The sequence below is a fragment of the Opisthocomus hoazin genome, chromosome 8 (genome assembly GCF_030867145.1).
Source record: "Opisthocomus hoazin isolate bOpiHoa1 chromosome 8, bOpiHoa1.hap1, whole genome shotgun sequence".
NCBI lineage: Eukaryota > Metazoa > Chordata > Aves > Opisthocomiformes > Opisthocomidae > Opisthocomus > Opisthocomus hoazin.
The window spans coordinates 75,256,906-75,269,658 of NC_134421.1; the positions used below are offsets into that span (position 1 = coordinate 75,256,906).

At 52.1% G+C, this 12,753-nt stretch overlaps 1 long non-coding RNA gene across 1 annotated transcript; it reads left to right on the forward strand.

The window, feature by feature from the left end:
- The first annotated feature begins 2,488 nt into the window (after positions 1-2,488).
- Positions 2,489-12,265, forward strand: LOC142362263 (uncharacterized). The gene is made up of 5 exons (XR_012764887.1): positions 2,489-2,550; positions 5,599-5,645; positions 5,777-5,814; positions 11,289-11,430; positions 12,219-12,265. It is a non-coding gene; the product is annotated as an uncharacterized LOC142362263 (long non-coding RNA).
- The last annotated feature ends 488 nt before the right edge of the window (positions 12,266-12,753 follow it).

A 12,753-nucleotide genomic window follows, 5' to 3' on the forward strand; every position in this document is an offset into this window, starting at 1 on the left:
TCCCAGCCCCTCTTTCGCACTTCCTCCCTCTGGAGCCTGTGGCCTGTTGCTTTCTCCCTCTTATTTCTCTCTGTCTCTCTGACTCCCCGCCCCTGTTTCTTCATTACTCCCTCTCTGCCCTAGAGCCCATTGGTAGTTCTTTCATTCTCGGTCTCTCACTTTCCAGTTCCCAGGCCCTGTCTTTCAATTTCGTCCTTCTCGGCCCTATGCACAGTGTGATTTCATTTCTTTTGCCATCTGTCCCTGTCTGGCTCCCTGCCAGGATTTTTTAACTCCTCCCTCTCTGCCTTGTAGCCCATTGCTGTTTTTTCTTTCTCTGTGTCTCTCTGTCCGGCTCCCTGTCCCTGTCTTTACTTTTTTTTTTTTTTTTTTTAATTCCTCCCACTCTACCCTGTACACATCGCTCTTTACATTTTCATTCTTGGACATCTCTCTGTAGATTGCTCCTAGTCCTAGTTTTTTAATTCCTCCCTCTCTGTCTGTCGTGGTTTAATGTGGCAGCCAACAACTAAGCACTAGAGAGCTGCTCGCTCACACTCCCCACCCTTCCCAGCGGGATGGGGAGGAGAAATGGACAAAAGGTAAAGCGTGTGGGTTGAGATAAAGACAGTTTAATAAGACAACAAAGGAAATACTACTAATAATACTAATACTTCTACTACTAATAGCAATAATAATAATGAATATGCAAACCAAACTATATACAATACAATTTTTCTTACCACCTGATGACCGATTCACAGCCAGTTCCCAAGCAGCGATCGCAGAACCTGGAACCCAGAAATCGTGAATTTTGCTAAATTCACATAAGAGTTTGACCTCCCGGCCAAGAGAGGATTCCAGCTCATGGAAATGAGAAGAGCCGATTCTGGCCCCCTGGCCAGTCCGCATTCATAAGCTGCGTGTGAGTCTATGGTATGGAATATTCCCATTGTCCAGCTTGGGCTAGCCCTGTAGCCTGTCACTTTTTTTTTTTTTTTTTCTTCTTTCTCCTGTCTCCGGCTCCGTGGCGCTGTTTTTTATTTCCTCCCTGTCTGTCTTGTAGCCCATCACTGTTTTTTTTTCTTTTTCTCCATGTCTCGCTGTCCTGCTCCCGGTCCCTGTTTGTTAATTCCTCACTCTTCCCTGGAGCCCATTGCTATTTGTTTCCATTCTCCATCACATGCTGTCCGGTCCCCTGTTGCTATTTATTCATTCCTCCCTCTCTGCCCTGTGGCCTATTGCTTTTTCTGCCTTGCTCTCTGTCAGTCTCCCTGTCCCTATTTTTTTAATTCCTCCCTCTCTGCCCCATCACCTGTGTGACCTTTTGCCTTTCTGCTTTCTTGGTCTCTTTCAGGCCGGCTCTCTGCCCCTGTTCATTAATTCTTCCCTCTCCACCCTGCAGCCTGTCGCTTTTGTCCTTTCTCTATGTCGCAGTCTCTGGCTCCTTGGTGACCTTATTTTAGAATTCTTTCTGTATGCATTGCTATTCATCTTGCTCTCCAGCTCTCTTTCTTCCAGTTCGCAGTCTCTTTTTCCTAATTCTTCCCTCTCTGCCCTGTAATGTGTAGCTATGTGGTTTGTTTTTGTGTTGTTCCCCCCAGCCTTGCCCCTTCCCTCCATTGTTCGCTCTCCCAGCTGCCTATCCTTGGTGTTTCATTCCTCCCCCTCTGCCTTTTGTTCATAGCTTCTTTTTTTGTCTTTGCAGCTTTTTTTTTTTTGCCTTTGCCCAACTCTCTCGGTCCAGGTGTCTGCCCCTATTCTTTTTTCCTTCCTCTCTGTCATGCTGCCTGTTGCAGGTTTTTTTTTTTTTTGCATCTGCATCCTGCTCCCATCCTCCTTTGTTGGTCTTTGTCCTGCTCCTTCTCCTTGTTTCTGCTGCTTCTTTCTCCATCTCTGTGGGACTGCCTGTCCCCGTCCTTCTCTCACTGTCCCTTTCCCTGCTTTGTGCTTTCTCGTTACACTGCCGCTGTCCAGCCACCTGTCATTTTTCTCCTGTCTTGTAGCGTCCTGCACCCTGCTCCTCATTTTTGGCAGCCCCTGCCCAGCAGCACATTGCTCCAGGAGCCGACTGACCGACTGTTCCCTGCTGGAGCAACGGGCGCAGCTGTGGGAAGGACTGCCGAGGTGTTGGAGGGGCAGGGGGAGTGTTGGGGGGGGGGGGGGGGGGCTGAGTCCTGGAGCAGAGCGGCTCTCGGGACTGGCTGGGTCCGTGACTGAATAAACACCTGTGGTGCCTTTTTGCCCTCCCAGCTGCATTTGTGCTTCATTTGCATGGGGCAAGGGGCTTCGATAGAGCCCAGGGGAGGAGCGGACGGGCTGTGGGGCTGGGGCAACGGCTGTGGGGCTGGGGCTATGGCCCCCTGTTTCTGCTGGCCTGCAGCTGTGGGCCGGGACTGGAGGAGCCCCAGGTGTGGGCAGTGAGGGTGATGGCGAAGGCCCCTCCCTCTAATAGGGGGGCTGCTGGTGAAGGGGCCGGTGCTGCTTTGCTGCGGAGGAGCTGGTGCGAGCCAAGGGAGGAGCAGAGCCGTTACTGCACGTCACCGGGATGTGGCTGCAGCGAGGGAGCAGGTGAGCAGGTGGGGGGGTGGGCGAGTAACGGGTGGGTCCAGGGGAAAGCCCTCAGGAGGGCGGTGTTGCCTGCCGGGGGCGGCCGGGACAGCGGGACTCCGTCGGAAGCAAGGAGCGGCGAGGGTGCGGCGCCGTACCGGAGCCGGGTGGTGGGGGCTGTCCGGAGCTGCGCTGTGGAGCGTGGGGCTGCTATGGGGCTCGGGGGGTCTTCCGGGTGCGTCAGCGGGAGGGCACGGTGTCCCCGCAAACGTAGGCACGGGGGAAGATGCCTATCGCGGTGTGGTGGGTGCTGCGGTCCGCTGGCGGGGGCTGGCGGTCGGCCGCGTTGGTTCCCCGGGGCAACCAGGGGAGGGGCGGTCTTCTGGCACCCGGCTCCCGGGCTGTGCTGACCAGGACAGGCCGGGAAGGTGCCGTTTCCACGGACTTGGCTGCCGGGCAGACGCATTGCTCTCGGTCACGTTGCGCCTGGTGCCGCCACGGACCGCGTTGCGCAGGACGAGCTGTATTTTGTTGCCGGTTTCGTGTGTTTTCTGGCAGAGTCCGGGCATGCGCGGTGGCGCCCGGCGGCCGGGCATGCGCGGTGGCGCCCGGCGGCCGGGCATGCGCGGTGGCGCCCGGCGGCCGGGCATGCGCGGTGGCGCCCGGCGGCCGGGCATGCGCGGTGGCGCCCGGCGGCCGGGCATGCGCGGTGGCGCCCGGCGGCCGGGCATGCGCGGTGGCGCCCGGCGGCCGGGCATGCGCGGTGGCGCCCGGCGGCCGGGCATGCGCGGTGGCGCCCGGCGGCCGGGCATGCGCGGTGGCGCCCGGCGGCCGGGCATGCGCGGTGGCGCCCGGCGGCCGGGCATGCGCGGTGGCGCCCGGCGGCCGGGCATGCGCGGTGGCGCCCGGCGGCCGGGCATGCGCGGTGGCGCCCGGCGGCCGGGCATGCGCGGTGGCGCCCGGCGGCCGGGCATGCGCGGTGGCGCCCGGCGGCCGGGCATGCGCGGTGGCGCCCGGCGGCCGGGCATGCGCGGTGGCGCCCGGCGGCCGGGCATGCGCGGTGGCGCCCGGCGGCCGGGCATGCGCGGTGGCGCCCGGCGGCCGGGCATGCGCGGTGGCGCCCGGCGGCCGGGCATGCGCGGTGGCGCCCGGCGGCCGGGCATGCGCGGTGGCGCCCGGCGGCCGGGCATGCGCGGTGGCGCCCGGCGGCCGGGCATGCGCGGTGGCGCCCGGCGGCCGGGCATGCGCGGTGGCGCCCGGCGGCCGGGCATGCGCGGTGGCGCCCGGCGGCCGGGCATGCGCGGTGGCGCCCGGCGGCCGGGCATGCGCGGTGGCGCCCGGCGGCCGGGCATGCGCGGTGGCGCCCGGCGGCCGGGCATGCGCGGTGGCGCCCGGCGGCCGGGCATGCGCGGTGGCGCCCGGCGGCCGGGCATGCGCGGTGGCGCCCGGCGGCCGGGCATGCGCGGTGGCGCCCGGCGGCCGGGCATGCGCGGTGGCGCCCGGCGGCCGGGCATGCGCGGTGGCGCCCGGCGGCCGGGCATGCGCGGTGGCGCCCGGCCGGCATCAGTAAACCAAACCTTCTCTAGTTTTTCAGAAAATGGAGGGGCAACTCATATAATGGGATGGAGGATCATTTTTGTACTTAAGGAGAAATTCTTCTTGTACAGTTAGTTTTTTGTGTATACCCTCAGATACCTGGAAGATGGTACAATAATGTTCAATCTGTGCATACCGCTTTTGCACAGATGCATGGTGTGCCACCCCATCAGGGATTGGGGTTCTGGCCAAAATTGGTTTCATTATCTTAAAGGGGCCTCTAAGTATAATTGGCTGTTAGCAGATGATATGTTCCGCTTCCCGCAATGCAAATAGTCCCTTTTCCTGTTCTGTATAACTTTTTTCTGCATCCTTAAACCTACGTGAATAAAATCCAATAGGCTTTGGGGGTCCCTCTGGCTCCTTTTGTCAAAGGTGGATTAACAGTCCCGACTGAGCAAATCCTCATTCAATCTGGATTGGGTCAGTGGGGTGAACAGGGCCTAAGGCTTGATAATTAGAGGCTGCAAATATTAATACTTGTAGGGCTTTTTCATGTACAGGAGTCCAGTCCCAAGAATCACCTTTTTGCAATAAATCATATAATGGTCTAGCTATTATGGAAAAATCGGGAATATGTTTTCACCAGAAAACCAAGGTTCCTAACACTTACTGCAATTCTCGTTTTGAGGTAGGTATTCATATTTGGTCTAACGTTGTCAGAGTCTCATCAGGAATACACACAGATCCACCTTTCTACCAGATCCCTAAGAATTTTACCTCGAGGGGCAGGAGGTTGTACCTTTTCTGGTGAAATCTGCAGACCTAGCCCTTCTAGGTGTTTAATGACTGTGGCCTGCGCTTTGTGAACTGATGCTGCTTGCTTCCCCCCCCATTAACACATTGTCTATATACTGATAGATTTTGACCTCCTTATCCAGAGGGATTTTTTCTAATTCCCTCGCTAGGGCATGGTGTGCTAGGGTAGGGGAGTGTTTAAGTCCTTGGGACAACCCAGTGAATGTATATTGTTGTCCTTTCCAAGTGAAAGCAAAGTGGGTTTGATGTTCAGGTTGAAGGGGAACCGTGAAAAACATGTCTTTAACATCAATAGTTGCTAAAATTGGGTGGCATGTTCCTAAATGAGGTCGGCTATGTAAGGCACAGCAGTGGTTAATGGTCCTGTATTAGCATTTAAACGGCGATAATTGATTGTTAGCTGCCACTTCCCATTTGATTTTTGCACTGGCCAGACCACCGGGGAATTGTAAGGTGAGTGGGTGGGAACTATAACTCCTTGTTCCTGCAGTTCTGCTGGTACGGGTGCTATGCCTTCCCTGGCTCCTAATGGCAAACAATACAGTTTTACATTAGTTAATTTGGAGGAGGGAAGAGGATGGGCTGGGACTAGAAGCTGCAGATTTAATTTAGCTACTCCAAATGTCCAAGTGAGCTGGGTGGCAGCAAGGAGCAGCGTGGGGCGGGTGACTTCTCACAAAAGCAATGGTGATTTTGTGCCTCTTGGTATGTTAGGTACCAGAAGCAATGATGGCCGTGGCGTCGGAGTCTGGAATGAGCAGGTGAGCAGAGCACCGCAGCACTCTTGAGGCGGCGGCCTTTGTAGAAGAGGCTGGCGTTGGCTGCTGTGACGCTTACTGTCAGCAGTGTGTGAGGGTGTGTTTTTTTGTTTTTTATTTTATTTTTTTTGCAGATGACGATGCGGAACCAGGCGACTGCAGGAGCATCCCGGTTAGCCAATGTCTTTTTTTTTTGTTGACGATGGGTGGATTCTGACCTCTGTCCTTCTGAAAGCGAAGTTGAGGGGCAGGGGCTGGGAGGAGAGGACAAGGTTGGGAATTACAGGGAAGGGTTGTGAAGTTAGCGTAAGGGAGAGGGCTGCTTGGGAGCGGGCCCCTTTGGGCAGGCGAAGGGACCAGGTTTCATTGCAGCACGACACTCATGTGTGCTGGGCAGGGCATTTCCAGCCTGTGTCTGTAGTTTTGTGTTGTTTGTGTGGTCTGTCTTCTGTGCCGTAGACCCTCCCTGGGTCTCGACGTCCTCGTTGCTCTTTGCACTCAAGGAGCTCGTTATGCACATCAGGCACCATCCCTAGTGTCTCGAATGCATGTACGTGTCGGCATAGTGCCCAGTAGGTGCTTCTTTTCTGGTGTTGTGTGGCAGGGCTGGGCAGTTCCTGTCTCTGTCTTATCACATACCTTCCTCACGTCTTGATGTCTCCATAGCCCTTTGTGATCAGCAGGCACCTCGGCAGCTCTCCCAAGAGTCTTGAGTGCATCTCCTCATGGGCATAGCTCTGGTCAAGCCCTTTTCATCCTGCAATTATGTTTTGCTGCTACTGCTGTGGTGATTGCACTGCTGCCGTGACACCGCTGCTCTTGTGATGCCGCCACTGTTGCTTTTGTGCCACCGAGGCCTCTGTGATGCTGCTGCCACCATGATGTTGCTGCAATAATACAATTTCTCGAATGTCTAGTGCATTTAAAATGTTCTTTCTCTGCGTCATTTATTCCCTTAGGTTTTTTTTAATTATTTCTTGTATTTCCTTAGTACTGTCACTTTTAAAATTTTTTTCCTAAGTCCTCACTTTAGTTTATTGTCTATTTTTAATTTTTTCCTCATTTCTATACTCCCCGTTGCTTTTAAAATTTTGTCTACTTTTATCCCTTTTGCTGTGTTTATTTGTCCACCTTTATTTTTTTAATTATTTCTTGCCTTTCCTTAGTGCCCTTGCTTTTTAAAATATCTTTCTACGTCTCTGTTATCTCTTTTTCGTAAGTACTTCCTTCCCTAATGCGCATTGCTTTTTAAATGTTCTTCATATGCCTACCTTTTTCTTTTCAAAGTATTTATTTTTAGTTATTTCTTCTCTTTCTCTCTTGTCCCCACTTTTTAGATTTTATTCTACATCTCCATTTTAGTTCACCATCCCAGTTTTTCAATTTTCTCCTCTATTTTTTCCACAGCAAGTGGCTGTGGTGGTGTCCAGGGGAGGGGGTGATGATGGCCCCTGTTTCCAATGGGCTCCATTTGTGGGCTGGGGCAGCCCAGGTGGGACCCGTGAGGATGGGGCTGGGCCAAGATGTTCAAAAGGCTGCAGGTGGGGATGGGCCAGGGTAGCCCGGGGTGCAGCTGGTGAGGTGAGGATGGGGCTGCCTCTGCTATGCCAAGGGGCTCTGGCTGGGGAGGTGGCTGCCCGGGCATACCTGCCTGCAGGAGCTGGCTGGGGAGCAAATTGAAGGGGGCTCTGCAGGCAATGGGGGGTTCCAGCAAGGACCGGCTGGCCTCCGTGGCGAGGCAGGATTGCTCCCAGCCATCCCCGACGGACCACACCAGCAGCACACGGCTCCGGGGAGCTAGGTGCCTCCATGGGCTGCATGTGTGAGCTGCCATGTGTCCGGGAAGCTTCGTGGGAAAGAAGTGTCGAGGCACCTGCTGCCTGCTCCTGAGGGGTGAGAGTCGGGCAGCCGGCACTGCAGATGAGGAAGGTGGCAGAGGCAGCGAGAGAAGCCTTGGGGCAGTGAAAGTCTCATGCCAGTGCCAGGAGCTGTGGTGAGTCATGTGTCTGGGCCTATCCCTGCCACGCTTCTCCAGATCTCTGCCTGTCCCTGCCTCCATCTTCTTTTTGGGCTCTCTGGCTCCCCAAAATTTTTTGCTCTTCTGCCAACGTTGCCCTGTATCTTGTCGCCTTCTACGTTTTCTTTCTATGTCTCTCCCTTTCTGGCTCCCCACCTGCTATTGTTTCACTCTTCCCATACAGCCTTCTTCCCCCTTTCTTGGGAAAATTGCAGTTCTAGGTCTCCCTTTACCCAGTGACCTGTGTCTGTATTCAGTGACCGCCTCTGCTCTACGCCGTGTCGCTGCTCCGATGTCCTTTCCCTTGGGCCGTCTATCCAGCTCCCTCTCCCCATGTTTAAATTCTTACCCATGTGACCTGTACCCCATTGCTTTCTAAATTTTCTGTCTGTGCCTACATTCAACTCATTCCCTGTCCGTGTGTTTTATTTCTTCCTGCCTGTCCTCTACTTTGTCGCTTTTAAAATTTTTTTTTTCAATGTCTTCATCTATTGAGTTTGCTGAGCCTATTTACGTCTTGGCTAAGTGATGTAAAGGATGGATTGTGCGCATATAATCCCTTAGACAAACGGTTTACCGAGTCCGGGGCAAAGCCTGGATCCAGCTGCACCTAGACTCCTCTCTGAGAAGGAGTTTAGAATGCAAGGGGGTCCATTCTGAATCTCATGGCTCCACGGAAGGGTATCCATGACAGTTTTGTTCGACCCTGTCTTCTACGCAATAGATAATGCAGTGTACTTTGCCATTGAAGCTTGTTGAACCACTGTCGCATGTACTCTCAAATTTTGTTAAATTGCTGTTATATATCAAGAAACATTTTGTTGCTTCTCTGTTATGAATGCGGCGCATCATTCCATCTGTGACATCTGCCTACTTTTTTTGCCTTTGTTCTCTTTAATTTCTTCTCTTGCTTCTTTGCCATCACTCTTTAGATTGTCTTTCTCTGTTTTAGTTACCCATCACTGTTTTTTCTCTCTGATTCAGATGGAACCCTTCCTCAGGATTCCTCTGTGCCCCAGAGCTCTCTTGCCTTATTCCCTGCCATCTAGCATGTCTCCATTCAGTTGCTCGTCCCCTGAGGACATCTGTACATTGCTGGAACACCTTCTGGAGTTTTGCATCTTGTCCCAGAGCCACTCTGTCTCTCTCTCTCTCGCGCTCAGAACCCTTCCCCTGTTGTCATTGTACTTCCCAAGGCCATCCTCGTGCCCAGCAGCATTCCTTTGTCTCTGTAGCACCCTTTGCACCCTTCTGTCTCCCTAAGAACCTTTCCTGATGCCATCTTTCATCTCCAGAACACTCTTGTTGTCCTCTACGCTAGCTAGCATACCTCCGTTCAGTCCCTGGTCACCTGAGGACATCTGTAGTCTGTTCAAATCCCCTCTGGACTACTTCATTGTGTCCTCAAGCTGCCTTTTGTCTGTCCCTCTCGGAACCCCTCTGTTACCATCACGTCATGTAGTGCTTCAGGTGGGGCCATCTTTTAGCCACAGAATGCTCGTTTGTTGCTCTACGCTCTCTAGGATTCCTGTATTCAGTCCTCAGCCACCTCAGACCATATGTACTCTGCTCAGATGGTCACCCGAGTTCCTCTTTGTGATTCCCAAGCCTTCCTGTGTCCAACAGCACCCCACCCCTCAACACCCCTCTTCTCACAGTCCCGATGCTTCCCCGAGACATTCCTTGATCTCCACAGCACCTTGTAACACTTCATCTCCCTTTCCATCTCTCTTGTTCTGTCCTTTTTGTTCTTTGTTACAAGCGCTCCTTTATCTTTTTCCCTGCCATAGTGAGTGTCTCAGTTCGGTTCCTCTCTGTTATCTCTAGTTTGCCTAGATGCCCTCCTGAGACTCCGAGGCCCTCACTGTGTCTCCATGACTTCTTTTCTTACCCTGCCCCCTCCTAATTCTTCTGCTCTCTAGAACAATGTCTTCTGAGTCCTTTCTTGTACTCCGCAGCACTCTTGTAGCACTTTAGCTCTCTTTTGGTTTTATCTGTTTGTGCTCTTCAGAGCGCTCTTATCTTACTCTTTGCTATTTAGCATGCCTTTGTCCAGCCTCCCTGCCCCCGATGACATCTGTACTTTGTTGAAATCCCCTTTGGAGTTCCTCCTTGTCATCTCTGAGGCCTCTTTGGTCTCAGGTCTCCTCTGCTCCCTTTGCTGAGCTCTCGCAACACATTGCCTATGCCTTAGAGCCCTGTTTTTGCTTGTGAGGGCACTTTGCACCCCTCTTTTCCCCTCAGAACCCTTCCCGAGTCTGCATCCATTACCCCAGTTCATCTTTCTGTCCTCTCATCCATTTGGTGCTCCTTGATTCAGTCCCCAGACAACATCTGTCCTTTGTTCAATTCTCTTTTGAGCTCACAGCATCCCTGAGATCTCATTGGTCTCTTGGGACCGCTATAATCCATGTGACGATGCCTCCCGTTCTACCGGAATGTTTTCTAAAGCCATCTTAGTGCCCTAGAGCAGTATTTTTGTTTTTTGTCTTGTTGTATGTTTCTGTTTGGTATCTGGTACTGCAAAGATGTGCATCGTCAGCTCAGATCTCTTCAGTTTTGCAGAGAAGGCGATAGCCTTCATCTCTTTTTATTGACACATCTCCCATGGTGGTTCTTTGTTGTGTTCTGCAATTTAATTTGTTCTATCTACTAAGGTGTTAATTAGGCCACTTCATGTAATTTTCTGATATGTTTCTTATATTTCCATGGGTTTTTTCTGTTTTCTGTCCTTTGGGACTCATCTAGTTCTCTTAAGGCAGTCAGTCAGAGAGGCTTTCAAGGTGGCTCTGAACCATCGGCTATTTAGAGTAAATAATTTACTTTGCAACCAGAGTTACTATATTCTTACAGGATCTAATTCTGCTTTGTCATTCAGTCCTATCTGGAAAATACTTCTGGTGGAATTTAGGTAGCATGGGTGGTCTTGCTAGAAATTAAAAGTAAGCCTGTAGCATTTTGGGTGTTTTATAGGAAAAGTAAGCACATACATTTTGATAATAATATTGTTACTGCATTTAATGAACTACTTTCTTGTGTAGCTTAGTAGGACAGCTATCTTTTTCTGTCTACACCCCAGACAAATGAGGTTTAACTACTTATTAGGTCACGTTGGTGATGCAACAGAGATAGTTATAGTAAAAGAGCAGGCATTGTTGTTTTCGGTAAGGGTCAATTTCTCTCGTCGAGGCTTTGTACGCTTTAAATTTAAAGCAGATGAGAAAACTTACTGCTGCTCCTCTGGCCGCCTTAATGTCTTTTGGTGGTTCATCCCTCCCCTTTCCCAGGGGACTGTGGGAAGGGTGGTGGGCGAGGCTCGGAGTATATGACCCCCAGCCTCTGATCAGGGAGCTCATTCTACTTCTGGCTTTCTTTGGTCTTAGTGCTCTGCTGTTCCTTCAGTTGATTACAACTTTTGAGCTGTCTAAGCTACCCAGGGAGATGTGTTTTGATATTTAGAGAAGCAGGGGTGTCTGTTTGAGGTAAGACGTTCAGGACGAGTCAAGGCTCAGCAGCAGATCTAGTAGAGAATATATTTATCTGCACCTTTTTTTTCAGGTCAGTAATTTTTAATGGAGCATTTAGGGGTGGCAAGATTGTTTAAGAATACATTGTTCTTTTTATTCTAGGTGCATTACACTTTCCTGGAACTCCTGACTTGATTGAAGATGGAACGTTGGTTTTTTCACTAGTTTTGCTCTATACTGTGTAACTTGCTGGCATCGCATCTCTTAGTTGGACTGATGATGAGATTATCTTGCAGGGGTTAAGGTGAGCATCTTGTATGCATCTGTATAGAGATTGAGCATTTCTCAAGAAAGTGGCAAGGACATAAGGCCTATAGTATCTTTCAGAGTATGGGACAGCTCATTGCCTTTCCCGATTGCTCAGAGGACTCTGTTGTCCCTTGAAACTTTGCAGCTCAAGGCAGGCCCCTCATAGATTATAAACATCGGGGTTTCACTTACTCTGTGGGCCTGTAGCAAAGCCCCAAGGCTGCGGGAAGGCGTAAGGTGGGAGATGCCTGCAGAACGCAGGGTGTGGCTCAGAGGAACAGCTCCTGAGGAGCGGCCGATGCGGGGGGGTTCAGGGGTGCAAATACCGGGAAGGAGCAGTCAGGAGGCTGTGGGGTTCCTTCCTTGACAGTTCAGGAGCAGAGAAGGGGATTCTAAACTTTTGAGACCGGGGGATGGTTGAGGAAGGGAGGAGGGTTCATGAGCCTCTCTCAGTTTAATTTTGCAGTCACAATTGGATGTCAATGAGGTCTGTTTGGTTTAAGTCTCCCTGTAGCTGACAGGGAGTTATGACACAGTCACAAGAGATGAAGTGTGAATTCTCTGGGCCTCAGCATCTCCAGATAGAGGACTGAATGTCAGGCCTTTGAATCTCAAAGGTGTTAAGGCTTGTATGTGAAGAGCTTAGTGTTCTTTTGTGTTTGTTTTTTTTAATGGCAGGCTGTAGTTGGACTCTAGGTGGCGTTCTTGAATGGAAACAAGACCTTTGGAATTGTTAAGTTATTGGTCAGCATTGGGGTGACTTCTACAATATGTTTTTTGCAGATGAAGAGAAACGAGCCATGCGCCAAAGGGCGAGGGAGGAGAGGGGAGCAGAGCGTCGCAAGAACGTGGGTTTACATGTGGTGTGAGAGGGCAGACGTGCTTTTAGGTTTTGATTTTTCTTTTTAATTTTGAAGGTGCCAAGCAATGAGTGAATCGGGGATATGGGCACCGGAGGCGACTCGGGCAAGGTGAGCCACGACCAGTGGCCTGAAGTAGCAGCTGTGGGCTGGGTTGGTGTCTAAGAGCAAAGAATCCTGCGGCAACTCAGTGAGGTGCTTCTCTTTTGGTTTTGCAGGGGCTGCGCGGGCCGCTTTTGGCATTGGACAACTGTTTGAGGTGAGCTGGGGTGGTAGAGAGGAGGAGCATGGGGCAGGTGAGTTCATAAGCACAATGGTAGTTTTGTGTCTCTTGGTATCTTAGGTAGCAGAACCAACGAAGGCTACAGCATCCAACTCTGGAATGAGCAGGTGAGTGGAGCATCCTGGTGCTTCTGAGGAGGGGGTTGTTGTGGAAGAGGTTGGCATTGGTCAATGTG